Source organism: Pan paniscus, chromosome 3 (genome assembly GCF_029289425.2).
Source record: "Pan paniscus chromosome 3, NHGRI_mPanPan1-v2.0_pri, whole genome shotgun sequence".
Classification (NCBI taxonomy): Eukaryota; Metazoa; Chordata; class Mammalia; order Primates; family Hominidae; genus Pan; species Pan paniscus.
The window spans coordinates 10,711,126-10,727,635 of record NC_073252.2 but is presented as its reverse complement, the minus strand read 5'-3'; positions in this window follow the sequence as shown (position 1 = coordinate 10,727,635).

Here is a 16,510-nt window from a genome sequence, read left to right as displayed (position 1 = left end):
AAAATAGAAAATGGAAAATAGACCAAAAATTCATACAGACAATACTTTTCTTTTCTTTCTTTCTTTTTTCTTTTTTCTTTTTTTTTTTTTTTTTTTTTTGACAGAGTCTCACTTTGTCACCCAGCCTGGAATGCAGTGGCATGATCTCAGCTCACTGCAACCTCCGCCTCCCAGGTTCAAACGATTCTCCTGCCTCAGCCTCCCAAGTAGCTGGGATTATAGGCATGTACCAGCACACCTGGCTAATTTTTGTATTTTTAGTAGAGACGGGGTTTCACCATGTTGGCCAGGCTGGTCTCGAACTCCTGACCTCAAGTGATCTGCCTGCCCTGGCCTCCCAAAGTGCTGGGATTACAGGTGTGAGAAGGGTGGTTTGTTTAAGTAAACATTTCTAGAACAACAGCTTATCAAATGGGAGCAGCAGCGGGGGAGGTAGAGCTTTCCTTTTGACTATATAAAAATAATGTCCATGACAATTAAATGTTTAAATATAAAAATATAAAAAAAGGTAGAAGATCTAGGACAATGTTTATACGCCTCTGGCATTGGTGGCAGCGGTATGTGTGTTGGGGGGACTTCTTAAGCAAGACAGGAAACTCAAAAAAATGAAAGGAAATAAAGAAACATTTTACTATGCAAATATCTACAATTTGACAGGCGGCAGTACATGAAGTCAGAAGACAAAGAACGGGCTGCAAAAAATATTGGAAGCACATATGTCCAATAAAGGATTCCTACATATTATACATAAATAACTCCCATAAATTCATAATATAAGGACAAATAACCCAGCTGAAAAATAGTCAAAGGATAAAAATAGTCATTTTACCGAAGAGGAAATCCTGATGCTCACAGACCTATGAAATAAGCTCAACTCCATAATAATTGGGGAAATGCCGAGTTTAACAGTGGGTTAACATGTTTTTCCCTCAATACATGGAAAAACGTTCAAAAGACTTGTTGAACCCAGTGATAGTTGGGGAATGATGGGAGGGCAAGACAGTAGGTTCCATAATGTTTTCAAAACAATGAACACTAAAATGACTGCAACTTTGTGAAAATTAATCTGGCAAACTCTTTTAAAATAAAAAAATATGTATCCTTTTGTTTACCAATTCTAGTTCTGGAAATTTATCCTTTAGAATTAAATCCTATAGAATTAAAAGCATATTTACTGAAGTAGGGAGTATATTGGTAAAGTGTGTTTATTGAAGCATCATTCGCCAAGTGATAAAAAAATAAAAAAAAATTGTTAACAAATCAATGGTTAAATTAACTTGAATATACCCTTGCTGTGGAATATTATGTAACTGTTTAAAAAAATGCTTTGGGGGCCGGGCGCGGTGGCTCACGCCTGTGATCTCAGCACTTTGGGAGGCCAAGGCGGGCAGATCATCTGAGGTTGGGAGTTCGGGACCAGCCTGACCAACATGGAGAAACCCCCGTCTCTACTAAAAATACAAAATTAGCTGGGCATGGTGGCGCATGCCTGTAATCCCAGCTACTCGGGAGGCTGAGGCAGAAGAATCACTTGAACCCGGGAGAAGGAGGTTGCAGTGAGCTGAGATTGCACCATTGCACTCCAGCCTGGGCAACAAGAGCAAAACTCCGTCTCAAAAAAAAAAAAAAAAAAAAAAAAAAAAGCTTTGGGGCTGCATCAATTTTCCTATTGGAATATACATTATAGAATGTCTAGTGATTAAAGAACCTTACAGAAAGATGCATGTAGAATTAGTCTATGTTTGTAAAAACAACTCTGTACTGTGACTTTTTAAAAAATGTCGATGACTTTTAAAAAAATTAGTTATATAAGAATACACTAAATAATTAAAATTTGTTAAAGGTGGTATGGGGATATGTTTGAGAAAGGACAAAAGATTTGGGGATACATAAGAGAGAAAATGATTGTACAACATGAAACATACTCTGGCATTGTGTGACAGGAAGAGTAAACTAGAAAATTCTGTTAATAGAATTGCAAATGTGTAAAACTATGTAATGGCGTACCTTGGAACATTATCTTAATTGGTTATTTTTTTAAATGTCATTCTTTGTTACCAAGCCTTATAATGCACCCATCTAAAATGATGTTATCTATAAAACTCAATTTACTACTAATTTACTAGCAGTCAACACATTTCTGCAGTCTCTCATGATATTTGCCAGCAATTACCATTTTTTACTCGAGTCCCTTTCTAAACATATACACAACTCAAATTCCCCATTATATCTTCCATTAAAAAGAAAAAAAAAACCTGAAACATTTTTTTTTTTTTTGAAGCAGGGTCTCACTCTTTCACTCAGGCTGGAGTGCAGTGGTGTGACCCTGGTTCACTGCGACCTCTGCCTCCTGAGTTCAAGCTATTCTCATGCCTCAGCCTCCCGAGTAGCTGGGATTACAGGAGCCCACCACCATGCCCGGCTCATTTTTTCTTTTTTCTTTTTTTTGTATTTAATAGAGACAGGGTTTCACCATGTTGGCCAGGCTGGTCTTGAACTCCTGACCTCAAATGATCCGTCCGCCCTGGCCTCCCAAAGCACTGGGATTACAGGCTTGAGTCACGGCGCCTGGCCTGCTCATTTTTTTTCTGCTGTCTTTTGGCAACATATCGTACATTTTTAAAGAGTAACCTTTAAGAGGCCGGGCGCGGTGGCTCATGCCTGTAATCCCAGCACTTTGGGAGGCCGAGACGGGCGGATCACGAGGTCAGGAGATTGAGACCATCCTGGCTAACATGGTGAAACCCCGTCTTTACTAAAAACACAAAAAATTAGCCGGGCGTGTTGGCGGGCGCCTGTAGTCCCAGCTACTTGGGAGGCTGAGGCAGGAGAATGGCGTGAACCCGGGAGGCGGAGCTTGCAGTGAGCTAAGATCGCGCCACTGCACTCCAGCCTGGGTGACGGAGCGAGACTCCGCCTCAAAAAAAATAAACAAATAAATAAATAACCGTTAAGAGTTTGGAAAAACTTCGGTTTCAAAATATTATCCAAATCCCTGTAACAAAAATGATCAGATTTAAAATGGTAGTTAAAATTGAAATTCATATGACAAAAATAAGTATTATTCATCTTTAATAAATTAAAATCACACATATTGAGGACCTGTTATGTATCAATAGCTTAATCACCTTATTTAATCAATAAGTGAGATGCTGTGTCATCTTTCTTTACTTTTCATGGAATACCTGGGAAGTGGACTTTATTATTCCTGATTTGGATTTTGTGATTACGGCTCCTCACCTGCACATGGCCAAATATGAACAATTAAGAGAGCTTTGTCTTTAGAAACACCACCACCCTCTAGCTAGGTTCTCTAGACTCACAGGGGAAATATTCAATGAAAATTTTACTGACCCTGAGACCGAGGCACCTCACACAGACTTTGGTGGTTCACAATCTAAAGATAAAGTAAAATAATAATAAAGGTAAAGCTTCTGGACGTTTCCAAGTTCTCTGCACTTTCCTTCTCCTGCTCTACCACCTTTTACCTATATTAAAGCTCTAAATGAGCACACCCTCTGGGGTCTTGTGAGTCCTTTCAATTGCCCAATGCTCCCACTCTAGTGACTCCCTTGAACATTGAACTTTAAGTCAACTAACTTGTGTTGAAACTGACCATGTCCATTCTCACAACAGGTGTAGGAAAATGGCTGTCATTGTAGTCAGGTACCCTCTCAGGTATCCTCATGGAGTCATGTTCTTCAAAGGGCGGCTCAATCCTCAGGCCCAAAGGGCAAGTCCAGACGAGGACCAGCTATAGAATTTGCAAGGTCCAGTGCAAAATAAAAATGGGGGCCCTGTGCTCGAAAGGTATTAAGAAGGTCAAGATAGTGATGGCAGCATTAAACCAAGTGCAAGATCCTTCCAAGCACGGGATCCATGTGACTGCACAGGTCATCAGCACACGGTGCCAGTTCTGGGCCTGACTGAAGCACCACCATAGGCTGTCATTCTTTATAAAGAGACAGAAAGAGGCCAGGTGCGGTGGCTCACTCCTGTAATCCCAGCACTTTGGGAGGCTGAGGTGGGTGGATCACCTGAGGTCAGGATTCTGCGACCAGCCTGGCCAAGATGGTAAAACCCCATCTCCATTAAAAATACAAAAATTAGCTGGGCATGTTGGTGCATGCCTGTGGTCCCAGCTACTCGGGAGACTGAGTTAGGAGAATCACTTGAACCTGGGAGGCAGAGGTTGCAGTGAGCCGAGATGGTGCCATTGCAGTCCAGCCTGGGTGACAAAGCGAGACTTGTCTCAAAAAAAAAAAAGAGAGGCACAGGAAGAAAAATCTTAAGCTTCCAGAAAGTTTCTCACTACACACAGGCAAAGTCAGGCTCTTTTCCTTTTGAGGGTTGCACTGTCTGGAGGGCTGGGCTGCTGCCATTAGCCAGAGGACAATAGTGTTCCACCATAGAAGGTGGCAAGCACAGACAAGAGGAACTGTACTTTGATGGTGGTCTGAAGTGTCTGATTAACCAACCCTGAGGTTTCCCTTTCCACTGGACCTCATGAGAGATGAGACTATACATTTCGTTAGTGTTTAAACCAATGTGGAGTTTTCTATTCATTAGAAGTGAAACCATTCATTTCAACTCATACAAAGGCTTTGCAAAATAGCTACGATTATTTTCCATTCTAGAGATGTGGACACGAAAATACAGGGAGACTGCCTTGCTTCTAAGTCCTAAAGCATACTTGATAAACCTAGAAATTAGTCCCAGCTCTGCCACGTGATGCCTGTCATCCCATATGAATGGTAGCCCCTGGACTTGTGCAGTGTGGCAGCCCTGCTCTAAAGACCGTGGTTTCTAACTCCCCACACTTTATACCTCCCAGTATGAAGGCAGAGCCCAAATCCAATACAAAAATATGAGAAGCTAAGCAATTTCTTCAGCTGCGTGGGGACCTAGATTTTTCAAAAAGATTTCCCCCTTGGAGGCAGAGGTTGCAGTAAGCAGAGATCATGCCACTGCACTCCAGCCTGGGCAACAGAGCAAGACTCCATCTCAAAAAACAAAAAAGAAAAAAAGAAGATTTCCCCATTGATATAGAAAATCTTTTTTTTTTTTTTTTTTTTGAGAGGGAGTATCACTCTGTTGCCCAGGGTAGAGTGCTACAGAGCAAAGACTCTGTCCAAAAAAAAGAAAGAAAGAAAGAAAGAAAAACAAAGAAAAAAGGAAGAGAAACTGAATTGTCTAGTCTTGCTTGTAGCTCAGTGTGATCATGTGACCATGTTCTAGTCAACGGGAAATGAGTAGATCTAGAGTACATATGGCATCCAAAAATGCCCTTATCAGAAAAGGCATGCAATTCTTTGCTCGTTTCCCCATTCTATTGACTGGAATAAAGGGATGAGGGGCCATGGCTGGAGCTGGAGGTGGAGCTGGAACAGCCATCATGGACCATGAAGTGCAGGTCACTTCCTGAGGATGGTGGAGCAACAAGGTAGAAGGAGCCTGTGGTCTTCCTCATCATGGAGCTGCCATACCCACTTGCCTTCCTTACCCCTAACTTAATGTACTTAAGAGGAAAATACACTGCTATTTTGTGTTTTATATTATTCACAGCCAAACTCAACATGATCTGATGAAGTACTGTTTGGGAATGAAAAGGATGGGAGTAGGCAAAGCATGAGCTAACATGGTATGAAAAATGAACAGCACAGCCGGGCACAGTGGCTCACGCCTATAATCCCAGTACTTTGGGAGGCTGAGGAGGGTGGATCACAAGGTCAGGAGTCCGAGACAAGCCTGGCCAACATAGTGAAACCCTGTCTGTACTAAAAATACAAAAATTAGCTGGGTGTGGTGGCACGTGCCCGTAGTCCCAGCTGCTCGGGAGGCTGAGGCGGGAGAGTTGCTTGAACCTGGGAAGCAGAGGTTGCAGTGAGCAGAGACCACACCATTGCAATCCAGTCTGGGTGACACAGTGAGACTCCACATCAAAAAAAAAAAAAAAAGAACAGCATGTTTTGGATGGCTTGCAAATTCAAATAATTTAGCAGAAGCAAAAACTTGCAGTGAGAAGTCTATAGAAGAGAAAGAATTACTCTATCTCTCCCAACCCAACCCCTTCAAAAATTCCCAGAAAAAAAGTGATGGCCATTGCATCTCCTACTACAAGTGGGATGCTCTCATGATTTTTATTTGAATCTCAGAGTAAAGAGTGATGTATCTTCTCCTCTTGCTGTCTTTAAAAGAGCTTTGAGGCCGGCTGTGGTGGCTCATGCCTGTAATCCCAACACTTTGGGAGACTGAGGCGGGTGGATCACCTAAGGTCAGGAGTTCGAGATCAGACTGGCCAATACGATGAAACCCCGACTCTACTAAAAATACAAAAAATTAGCCGAGTGTGGTGGCAGGCACCTGTAATCCTAGCTACTTGGGAGGCTGAGGCAGGAGAATCGTTTGAACCTGGGAGGCAGAGGTTACAGTGAGCCGAGATGGCGCCACTGCACTCCAGACTGGGCAACAAAAGTGAAACACTATCTCAAAAAAAAAAAAAAAGCTTTGAGTGCTCTGCATGCATATCATGGTTCGCAGTGATTAGACAAGCATATGCAGAATCAGACACTTAACCTGGTGTGCTATTTACTCCCCACCATCATGTTGATCAGCATGGAGTTTTGAACTACTTCTTTATAGTTATTTGTAATGAATATCCATACTGACTAACAGACAAAATGAAACGGCAAAGATATTACTGATGCAAGAAAATGGAAGTAAAAAAATGACAATTTACAGCATTTTCAAGCATCAAGGTGAACTCTTCTAGCTACCGGAGTTCCAGGTATGTGATCCAAATTCATATGTAGCAGATCAAGATTTCTCCAGCAATTAAAAAATACAAAGAGAAATTATATCCTATATTATCATTTTATCCAATTTGGCTTTGAGGTTTTTGGAAGTAAAGACTATCTACACCAAGAGTGTTTTATTTGCAGAGAAGTGTTTGCAAATACCTCTGCATGAAATTCTTTTTTATCATTTAGAAATAAAGTCATGAAAACTAGAGATAAGAAACCACTTTTTCTTATCTCTATCTTTTTCTTATGTTCTTTTTTTGATTTATCAATTTTAGAAATTCTCCATTCTGCTATAATAGACAAAGAATTGCTTCTTTTATGTGAATCATCACTTCCCCTCCATGAAATTATTTTGTACAATTATTTCTCTTTGTTTTTCTCTTTTGGTTGCCTTTGCAAGTTGAAATAAGATATTCAAACTTTAACTTCTTTTTTTCATTATAGACACAGCATCTTTTGCTCCTGGCTTTGTAAGATAATCCTCCGCCCAGTGCCTTTCCTTCAGTCCTCTTCCCTTCCATCTCTTGCCTCTGTATTCTCTACTTTTACATCTTCAAGGCTGAACATGCATATTCTGCTCTTTAGCATAAGTGAATCATTGCCTCTTTTTTCATTATGTGGATTATAAAAGTGGAAGTCAAAGTAGTTACATTATTTTGATTATAAGCATGTGAAACTGGCCGGGTGTGGTGGCTCAGGCCTGTAATCCCAGCACTTTGGGAGGCCGAGGTGGACAGATCATCTGAGCGCAGGAGTTCGAGACCAGCCTGGCCAACACTGCGAAACCCAGTCTCCACTAAAAATACAAAAAATTAGCCAGTTATGGTGGCAGGCGCCTGTAGTCCCAGCTACTCGGGAGGCTGAGGCAGGAGAATCGCTTGAACTCGGGAGGCAGAGGGTGCAGTGAGTTGAGATCACGCCATTGCATTCCAGCCTGGGTGACAAGAGCGAGACTCTGTCTCAAAAAATAAATAAATAAACAAACATAAGCATATGAAACTATTGTTGAATTTCTAATTTTCATGGGGAGTTTCTACATACAGGTTTTTCTTAAGTACTAAACAGAAATATATTTTCAAATTTTTCCAATGTCTTTATTAAACAGAGTATTCTAAAAGGCTCCCCTTGTTCTCTCACAACCGGCAAATTACCAGCAGACATGTTCTTCCTCCAGTGGTCATCGGCATGGGTAGCTATACCTGCTCCCCAGGGGTCATCCTATGATTTTCCCTCATGCCTTTTCTCTTTCCTGTATTAAAATCCTGGATACTAGAATCCCTTGGCTTATTTACTTACTTTATTTTTGCCAGAAAATATCTCAAATAATTTACTAAGAAATAGTAGTGTAGGAGGTAAGCTTTCTGAAGCCTTACAGCCTGAAAATGTCTTTTTCATTCATCACACTAGGTCAGTGGGTTATTCTAGGTTGAAAATAATATTTCTCCAACCTTTGAATGAAGAGCTCTGTTGTCTTCTTAGCTCAGTGTGGGTGAAAATTCTGATGCCTGTTTCTCTTTCCTTTATAAGTAAACTGTTATAGAGTTTGTCTTTATCATTTGTGATGCTGTATCTAGATATGGATATATACATATTTATTGTTCTGTGCAATAAATGCAGCCTTTCAATGCAGAGATTCATGCTCTTCAATTCTGGACTTTGTTTTTGTTATCTTTTTGTTCTTTTTTTTACACTATCTGTTTCTATCATCATCATCATGACTATATTATTATTCAGGTATTGAAACTTCTGGATTGATCTTCTCCATCATTCAGTCTCTTCTCTCATATTTTCTACCTTTCTTCCATTTCTATTTACTTTCTGGAAGATTTCTTTGACTTTATCTTCCAAAATGTACATACTTTCCATGACTCTTTATCTCATTGTCTTCTGGTTATCCCTTTACTATAGAATCTTGCACTTTATGAATGCATTGTATTCTCTAATCTTTCTGAGGATGCCACTTAGGATTTCTTTTTCATCTGAGGTCATTTGTTCTCTGGCTTTCAAATGGGAGTGTTTCCTCAAATGTCTGGTGATCCTTGCTTGACTTCTGCATAGTATAATGAGAACATCAAAAGCCAATGGGAGATTAGGGTACATAGCAGCGCCCGATGACTGGCAAGCTTTGCTTTGGGTTGATTTGGTGGAGTCACTACTTATGTTGAGAGATCCCTGAAAGTCTGCATGTGGATTTCATGCTTCTTGAGGCACTCTATTCCCTTTTTGACTATAAGGCATTTCAAAATATCGTCACAGCATTTAACAATTATCCACATAGTCTTTACCCAGCTTTAGATAATATGAATGTCTTACCATATTGCTTTAAATCTCCTCCTTTTCTTCCAAAATAAAACAGAAACATGAAGATATACTTAAAGTCACCTCTGCCTTTCTGCCAGGCCACATTGTCTTCCTTGTTTCCTAGAGAACACCACAATGCTGAATTTTGTGATGACCATTTTGATGAATATTTGTGTATTTTACTACATATGTATTATCCTTAGAGTACTATTTTATGTGGTTAATTTCATACACACATAAGTATATACATGTGATATGTGTGCATATAGCGAAATGTAAAATAGTACTTTTTTTTTTTTTTGAGACAGAGTCTCGCTCTGTCCCCCAGGCTGGAGTGCAGTGGCACAATCTCAGCTCACTGCAACCCCTGCTTCCCAGGTTCAAGCAATTCTCCTGCCTCAGCCTCCCGCGTAGCTGGGACTACAGGCGCATGCTACCACGCCCAGCTAATTTTTGTATTTTTAGTAGAGGTGGGGTTTCACCATGTTGGCCAGGCTGGTCTCGAACTCCTGACCACAGATGATCCACCCGCCTCGGTCTCCCAAAGTGCTGGGATTACAGGAAAATAGTACTCTTATTTAAGTATATATCACATACATATATAATCACATACATATATGTGATTACAGACATATACATACATGTATGTGATTACAGACATATACATATGTGTGCATAAAGTTGAACACATAAAATAGTACTCTAATTATACATACACATTATATAATACAACAAACAATATATAATTGTATCTATCAACCTATATATAATTATAATACATGCAGAAAATAAAAAATAAAAAATTTTTTTGAGAAGAACAAAAAAAGATAAAACAAAAAAATTATAATTATAATGCATGCATATTCTGCAACCTGCTTTTCACTCAACATCATATTTTTGATATCTGTTTTGAGGTGCATAATCTAATTCATTTCTGTGCTGTGTGAGATTCCATTTTATGACTATACCATGAGTATGGTTCTCTATTTCTGGATATTTAAGGTATTTCCGATTTTCTGGTGTTTAGTCAGTGCTGTAGGGAATATTCCATTACAGATCTTTAGAAGATGTACTGGAATGGAGAGATAATAGAGGCAGGGCTACTGGTAGAAGAGATAACGAAGACCTAAACTTGACCATGGTGGGATGAAACAGATCACAGAAATTTTTTGAGGTTATACATACTACTTGGTGATTCGTCAGAAGTAGGGGTGAGAATGGAAGTGGCACATGAGGGAGAGGAAATAATTTAAGATGACTCTTAAGTTTCTGCCTTGCATAAATAAATAGATCTTTGAAACACATCCCGATATAGGGCATTCACAAGTGTTGACCGGACTAGTGGGGTGGGCAGAAAAAAAAGTTCCATTTTAGAAACAAGTTTATAGTTTGTATGACCATGAGCTATTCAGTCGGAAATTTCCCGTGTCTAGAGAAGTTAAAGTACTTTCCAACTCTATGATTTCATGGAGCTATCTCTCTTGGCTGCTTTGGTAAGCAAAAGCACGTTGGGCATTTAAAAAGAGGGTTCTATTGGTATAGCAGGCTGAATAATGACCCTCCAAAGAGTTCCATGCCCTAATCTCTGGAATTTTATGTAGCAAAAAGAACTTTGCAGATGTAATCAAGCCAAGGATGCCAAAATGGGGAGATTATCTGCATTATCCACGTGGGTCTAAGGTCATCACGAGGGTTTTCATAAAAGAGTGATATAGTTTGGATGTTTGTCTCCTCCAAATCTCATGTTGAAATGTAATCCCCAATGCTGGAGGTGGGGCCTGGTGGGAGGTATTGGATCATGGGAGCAGATCCCTCAGCAATGGTTTAGTGCCATCCTCTCCGTGATGAGTGAGTTCTCACTCTGTTAGTTCACATGAGATCTGATTGTTTAAAGGAACCTGGCATCTCTTCCTCTCTCTTGCCCCAGCTCTTGCCATGTGACATGCTGACTCCCCTTTGCCTTCCATCATGATTGGAAACTTCCTGAGGCCTCACCAGAAGCAGATGCTGGTGCCATGCTTCCTGTACAGCCTACAGAACTATGAGCCAAATAAACCTATTTTCTTTACAAATTCCCCAGCCTCAGGTATTCCCTTACAGCAATGCAAGAATGGACTAACACAGAGGAGTACAGGAGTCAGAGTCAGAGAGAAGGCAATGTGACAAAGAAAGCAAAGGAAAAAAGGCTATGCAATGTGGAGCCAGGAGACAAGGAACGCCAGCTCCCTTGGGAACCTGGAAGGCACAAGGAATGGGCTCATCCCTAGAGCCTGCAGAAGGAGCCAACTACGCTAACGCCTTGATTTTAGCTCATTTTGACTTCTGGCCTCCAGATCTATAAGATAATATATGTGTGTTGTTTAAAGCCACCACCTTTGTGGTAATTTGTTATAGCAGCCATAGGAAAGTAATGCAGTTGGCTTTCCAATAAGAAGACTTAACTGAAGACAGGGCTGGCTTCAAGGGCATGTGATCTGTGCAGTCACACAAGTCCCCACACTTACAGGGACCTCATGGTTGGTTTAATGCTCTATGTCTTTACAAGATTAATGATATTTTGAAAAAGGAACTCCACATATTCATTTTGCATGGGGCCCTGTCACTTATGTACTCAGTCTTAACTAAAGATAACATATTTGACATATTTTGGGCATAGCATTCTTTTTCTTATATTTTTCTGTTATTAAGATTTTCTAGGCTGGGTGTGGTGACTCATGCCTGTAATCCTAGCACTTTGGGAGGCCAAGACAGGCAGATCACTTGAGGTCAGGAGTTCAAGACCAGCCTGGCCAACACGGTGAATCCCCACCTCTACCAAAAATACAAAAATTAGCCAGGTGTGGTGGTGCCCACCTGTAATCCCAGCTACTTGGGAGGCTGAGGCAGGAGAATTGCTTGGACCTCCACCTCCTGGGTTCAAGAAATTCTCCTGCCTCAGCCTCCCAGGTAGCTGGGATTACAGGCATGCGCCACCATGCCCGGCTAATTTTCGTATTTTTAGTAGAGTCGGGGTTGCATCATGTTGGCCAGGCTCATCTCGAACTCCTGGCCTCAAGTGATCCGCCTGCCTCAGCCTCCCAAAGTGTTGGGATTACAGGTGTGAGTCACCCAGCCCTGCCCAGTCTTTCTTTCTGAGCAGCTATGTGCCCAGTAAGAAATTGTAGGAAGGTCATAATTAAGGAAAAAAGAGGAGAGACAGATTTAGGGTAACAACTACCAGACTGGGCTACTACTGCAACCTTAAACTAATTATATGTTTTGGTGGGTTGTCTAGCAACGTTTCACAGAGTATTTCTAAAAGGGGCTTAAAGGCCCATGGTGTCCATATATCTAGCTAAAAGTGGGGTTCCATTAAGAAAAAAGAGAACGCATATTGGGTAAAACCTGGCAGCTTCCAACATAACTACGATCACTACATTGTATGTATCAGACTTTTCCTAAAGAGTCACAGAAACAGTGAAAAAACAATTTATTATATTGCTCATTCTTAAAAGTCTGTGACCACCTAACTTCTGGAAATTTATCTAGAACACCTTTCACCTTAGGGTGCTTTCTCTACTCTGAACTTTTCTCTCAAGTTTTCCTAACCTCAAATTCCAGGGAGCCAAAACTATAAAAACTCTAGAAGAAAATCTAGGCAATACCATTCAGGACAGAGGCACAGGCAAAGATTTCATGACGAAAATGCCAAAAGCAATTGCAACGAAAGCAAAAATTGACAAATGGGATCTAATTAAACTAATGAGCTTCTGCACAGCAAAAGAAATTATCATCAGTGTGAACAGACAACCTACAGAAGGGGAAAAAATTTTTCTGATCTATCCATCTGACAAAGGGCTATCATCCAGAATCTACAAGGAACTTAAACAAATTTACAAGAAGAAAACAACCTTATTAAAAAGTGGGCAAAGGACGAGAAAAGACACTTCTCAAAAGAAGACATACACTTAGCCAACAAACCTGAAAAAAAGCTCAACATCATTAATTATTACAGAAATGCAAATCAAAACCACAATGAGAAACCATTTCACGGCAGTCAGAATGGCTATTATTAAAAAGTCAAAAAAGAACAGATGCTGGTGAGATCGCGGAGAAATAGGAACACTTTTACACTGTTGGTGGGCGTCTAAATTAATTCAACCATTGTGGAAGACAATGTGGCGATTCCTCAGAGACCTAGAGGGAGAAATGTCATTTGACCCAGCAATCCCATTACTGGGTATGTACCCAAAGGAATATAAATTATCCTGTTATAAAGATACATGCATGCATATGTTCACTGCAGCACTCTTCACAATAGCAAAGACATGGAATCAACCCAAATGCCCATCAATGATAGGCTGCATAAAAAAAATGTGGTACATGTACACATGGAATACTATGCAGCCATAAAAAGAAATGAGATCATGTCCTTTGCACGGACTTGAATGGAGTTGGAAGCCATTATCCTCAGCAAACTAACACAGGAACGAAAACGAAACACCGCATATTCTCACTTGTAAGTGGGAGCTGAATAATAGGAACACATGGACACATGGTGGGGAACAATAAACACTGGGGTCTGTCAATGGGGGTAGGGAGAGCAGCAAGAAGAATAGTTAATGGATGCTGGGCTTAACACCTAGGTGATGGGATGATCTGTGCAGCAAACCACCATGGTACACGTTTACCTATGTAACAAACCTGCACATCCTGCACATGTACCCCAGAACTTAAAGTGAAAGTTGAAGAAAAGAAAAGAAAAATTCCTGGGAGCTATGCTGTTCTCCTAATGCTGTTCTCCTTATGCTGTTCTGAATAAGGAGTAAACTCTGCTTTAGGTCTGGGAAGTGAGGTCTCCAAGGCAAGCTCTGGAATTTTATTTTTCTTAATAAAAATGGTTTCTCCCCAAGAGAAATTCCAGTGGCAGATGTTGATGTAACAATGTTCTCAACCTGCTTATTTGCTAAATAAATGAATCATTTACATTTTTCTTTACAGGGTTCCTGGATAAACTGGAAAGATAAATTTTCAGGGCTGTCATTCCCTTACTATTAAGATAAAATATACTTGCGGCCGGGTGCGGTGGCTCATGCCTATAATCCCAGCACTTTGGGAGGCCAAGGTGGGCAGATCACGAGGTCAGGAGTTCGAGACCAGCGTGGCCAACATAGTGAAACCCCATCTCTACTAAAAATACAAAACAATTAGCTGGGTGTGGTGGCGGACGCCTGTAATCCCAGCTACTCGGAAGACTGAGGCAGGAGAATCACTTGAACCTGGGAGGCAGAGGTTGCAGTGAGCCAAAAGCGCATCACTGCACTCCAGTCTGGGCAACAGTGCAAGACTCCATCTCAAAAAAAAAAAAAAAAAGATATACTTACCAAATAGTCATTGATTCAGTAAATATTGTGCCAGCCATTGAAGTAGAATCTCAGTATACAAAAGGAGAGCAAAATAGACTACTTTTCTTCCAATGGGCCTTACCGTCTATCTAGTACTACCTAGTGCCATCCAGATTTTGTGAAGAGAGAACAAGTGAACCCCAAGAGACCTGTCACTAACACACTCCTTCAACATAAAGCAAGAATGTTGGGCTCTGTCCAAGAACAGGAAAAAAAAAATCCATGCTGAATACCCACATAAGCTCAGCCTTCCCTGAGTTCTGTTGTTCATGATGTTTGTGGACATCACAGTATACTGGAAGACTTCTAGAATGAATAGTAACAATAGCTGTTACCATCTAGAAAGTATGTCCAGTTCTCCAAGGCACATGGTAGGATGGCACTCCTCTGTTCTTTGCAATTATGAGGGGGCATGTGACTTGCTTTGGCTAGTTAAATGAGAGTGGAAGTCATTTGCACGTCTGGTCGGAAGTCTTAAGAATCAGTGCTCTGTTAAGCCAAGCTCTTCTTCCTTCTGCCTTGACAACTGACCACACATCAGTTGGTGCCTGCTTGGTAAGTCTGGTTTCTGGGCTAAAGATAGCAAGGAGTACTCAACCAATCCCTGATGGAGATCTAGTGTAAGTGAAAAGAAACCTTTGTCTTTCTAAGCTACTGAGATTTGGGAGATTTTTTATTACTGTAGTGTAACCCAGCCCATCCTAACTGATGCAATCATAAATGTCTCTCAACATGAGAGTCTTCTACAAAAAGTAACTCATCTCATCCTCATGGAAACCTCATGAGGCAGATACTATCATTATTTCCATGATTTTCTCTGACAAGAAAATTTAGAGATGAAGGAGTGGATGAATAGTTAAGTGCTAATATCCAAACCCCAAGATTCCAAGTGGGGTTTCATGCTTTGGTGACCCAAACCACAGTTTTTGCTTGAATTAATAAATGGGAACTCAACTATAATGGGTGCTTATAAGTGTCAGGCCTCTGCCTTAGGCGCTGGGAATCTAAGGGTGAACAAGACAGTAGCTTACTTCCAAGTAGGGGAAAATGAAAAGACCCAAGAAAACATACAACAAACAGTTTCAGTTCATTATGAAGAACATAAAACACAGGGATGTGACAGAATGAGGAGTACTGAAATGGTTAGAAAGGCCTCTGAGAAGGTGATTTTTGAGTTGAGAGGGGAAAGAGATACCCCAGGCAGGCATAATTCGTGCAAAGGTCTTTCCCGGGAGAAGCCTGGTGCATCAGCGGTGCATAGCGGAGTCAGTTTTGCAAGACCATGCGGAGAGGGTATAAGACGACCTGGCAGGCAGGCAGGGGCGCATCCTGTAGGGCTGGAGGCTGCAAGGACTCTGGAGCAGGGGAATGACTTAATTCAGTTTGCTTTGTGTAACGACCACTCTGGATGTCGCAGTGTGGTGGGAGGCCAGTGGAGGCAGGAAAATGAGCCAGGAGACCCTCGCGGCCGCCTAGATTTACCTGTGGTGAAGGACTAGATCTTGCCCCCAGGCCTATCCTTTTCGAACCTACTCGAGTCTACGCAGTTCTGCGCACAAGCGACCACTCCCTGAGTCCGACTCCACCCAACCCGAATTCCTGTTGCTGACCCCGCGCTACAACGCTGCAACTTTGTCAGGTTGCAATGAGTTTCTAAATGCACCCTCTCTGGTTCTGATCTATATCCTCCGGAACAGATCTGGGGAACGGCCCCTGTCCCCCTCTCCGCTTTCCAGAGCTCTGGTCTAAGCAAGGGACGCTGACCACGGCCTGGATGGGCCGTGGAAGCCAAGCCTGTTCTGTGCCGCGCACCATGCTCCTGCTATGTCCCAAGGAGTTAATGACTAACAAAGCCCACGCGCCACGGGTCCTGATGGCGCTTTCAGCCCAGAGGCGGCGGGAACACAGCGGGAGGGGCGAGGAGCTGCAGTCATCAGGAACCCTCGGATTCCACGCCAGCCTGGGGAGGGTGCAAATTGGAATGTAAAAACAAAACATTACATTCCCGATTTTCGGAAGCGC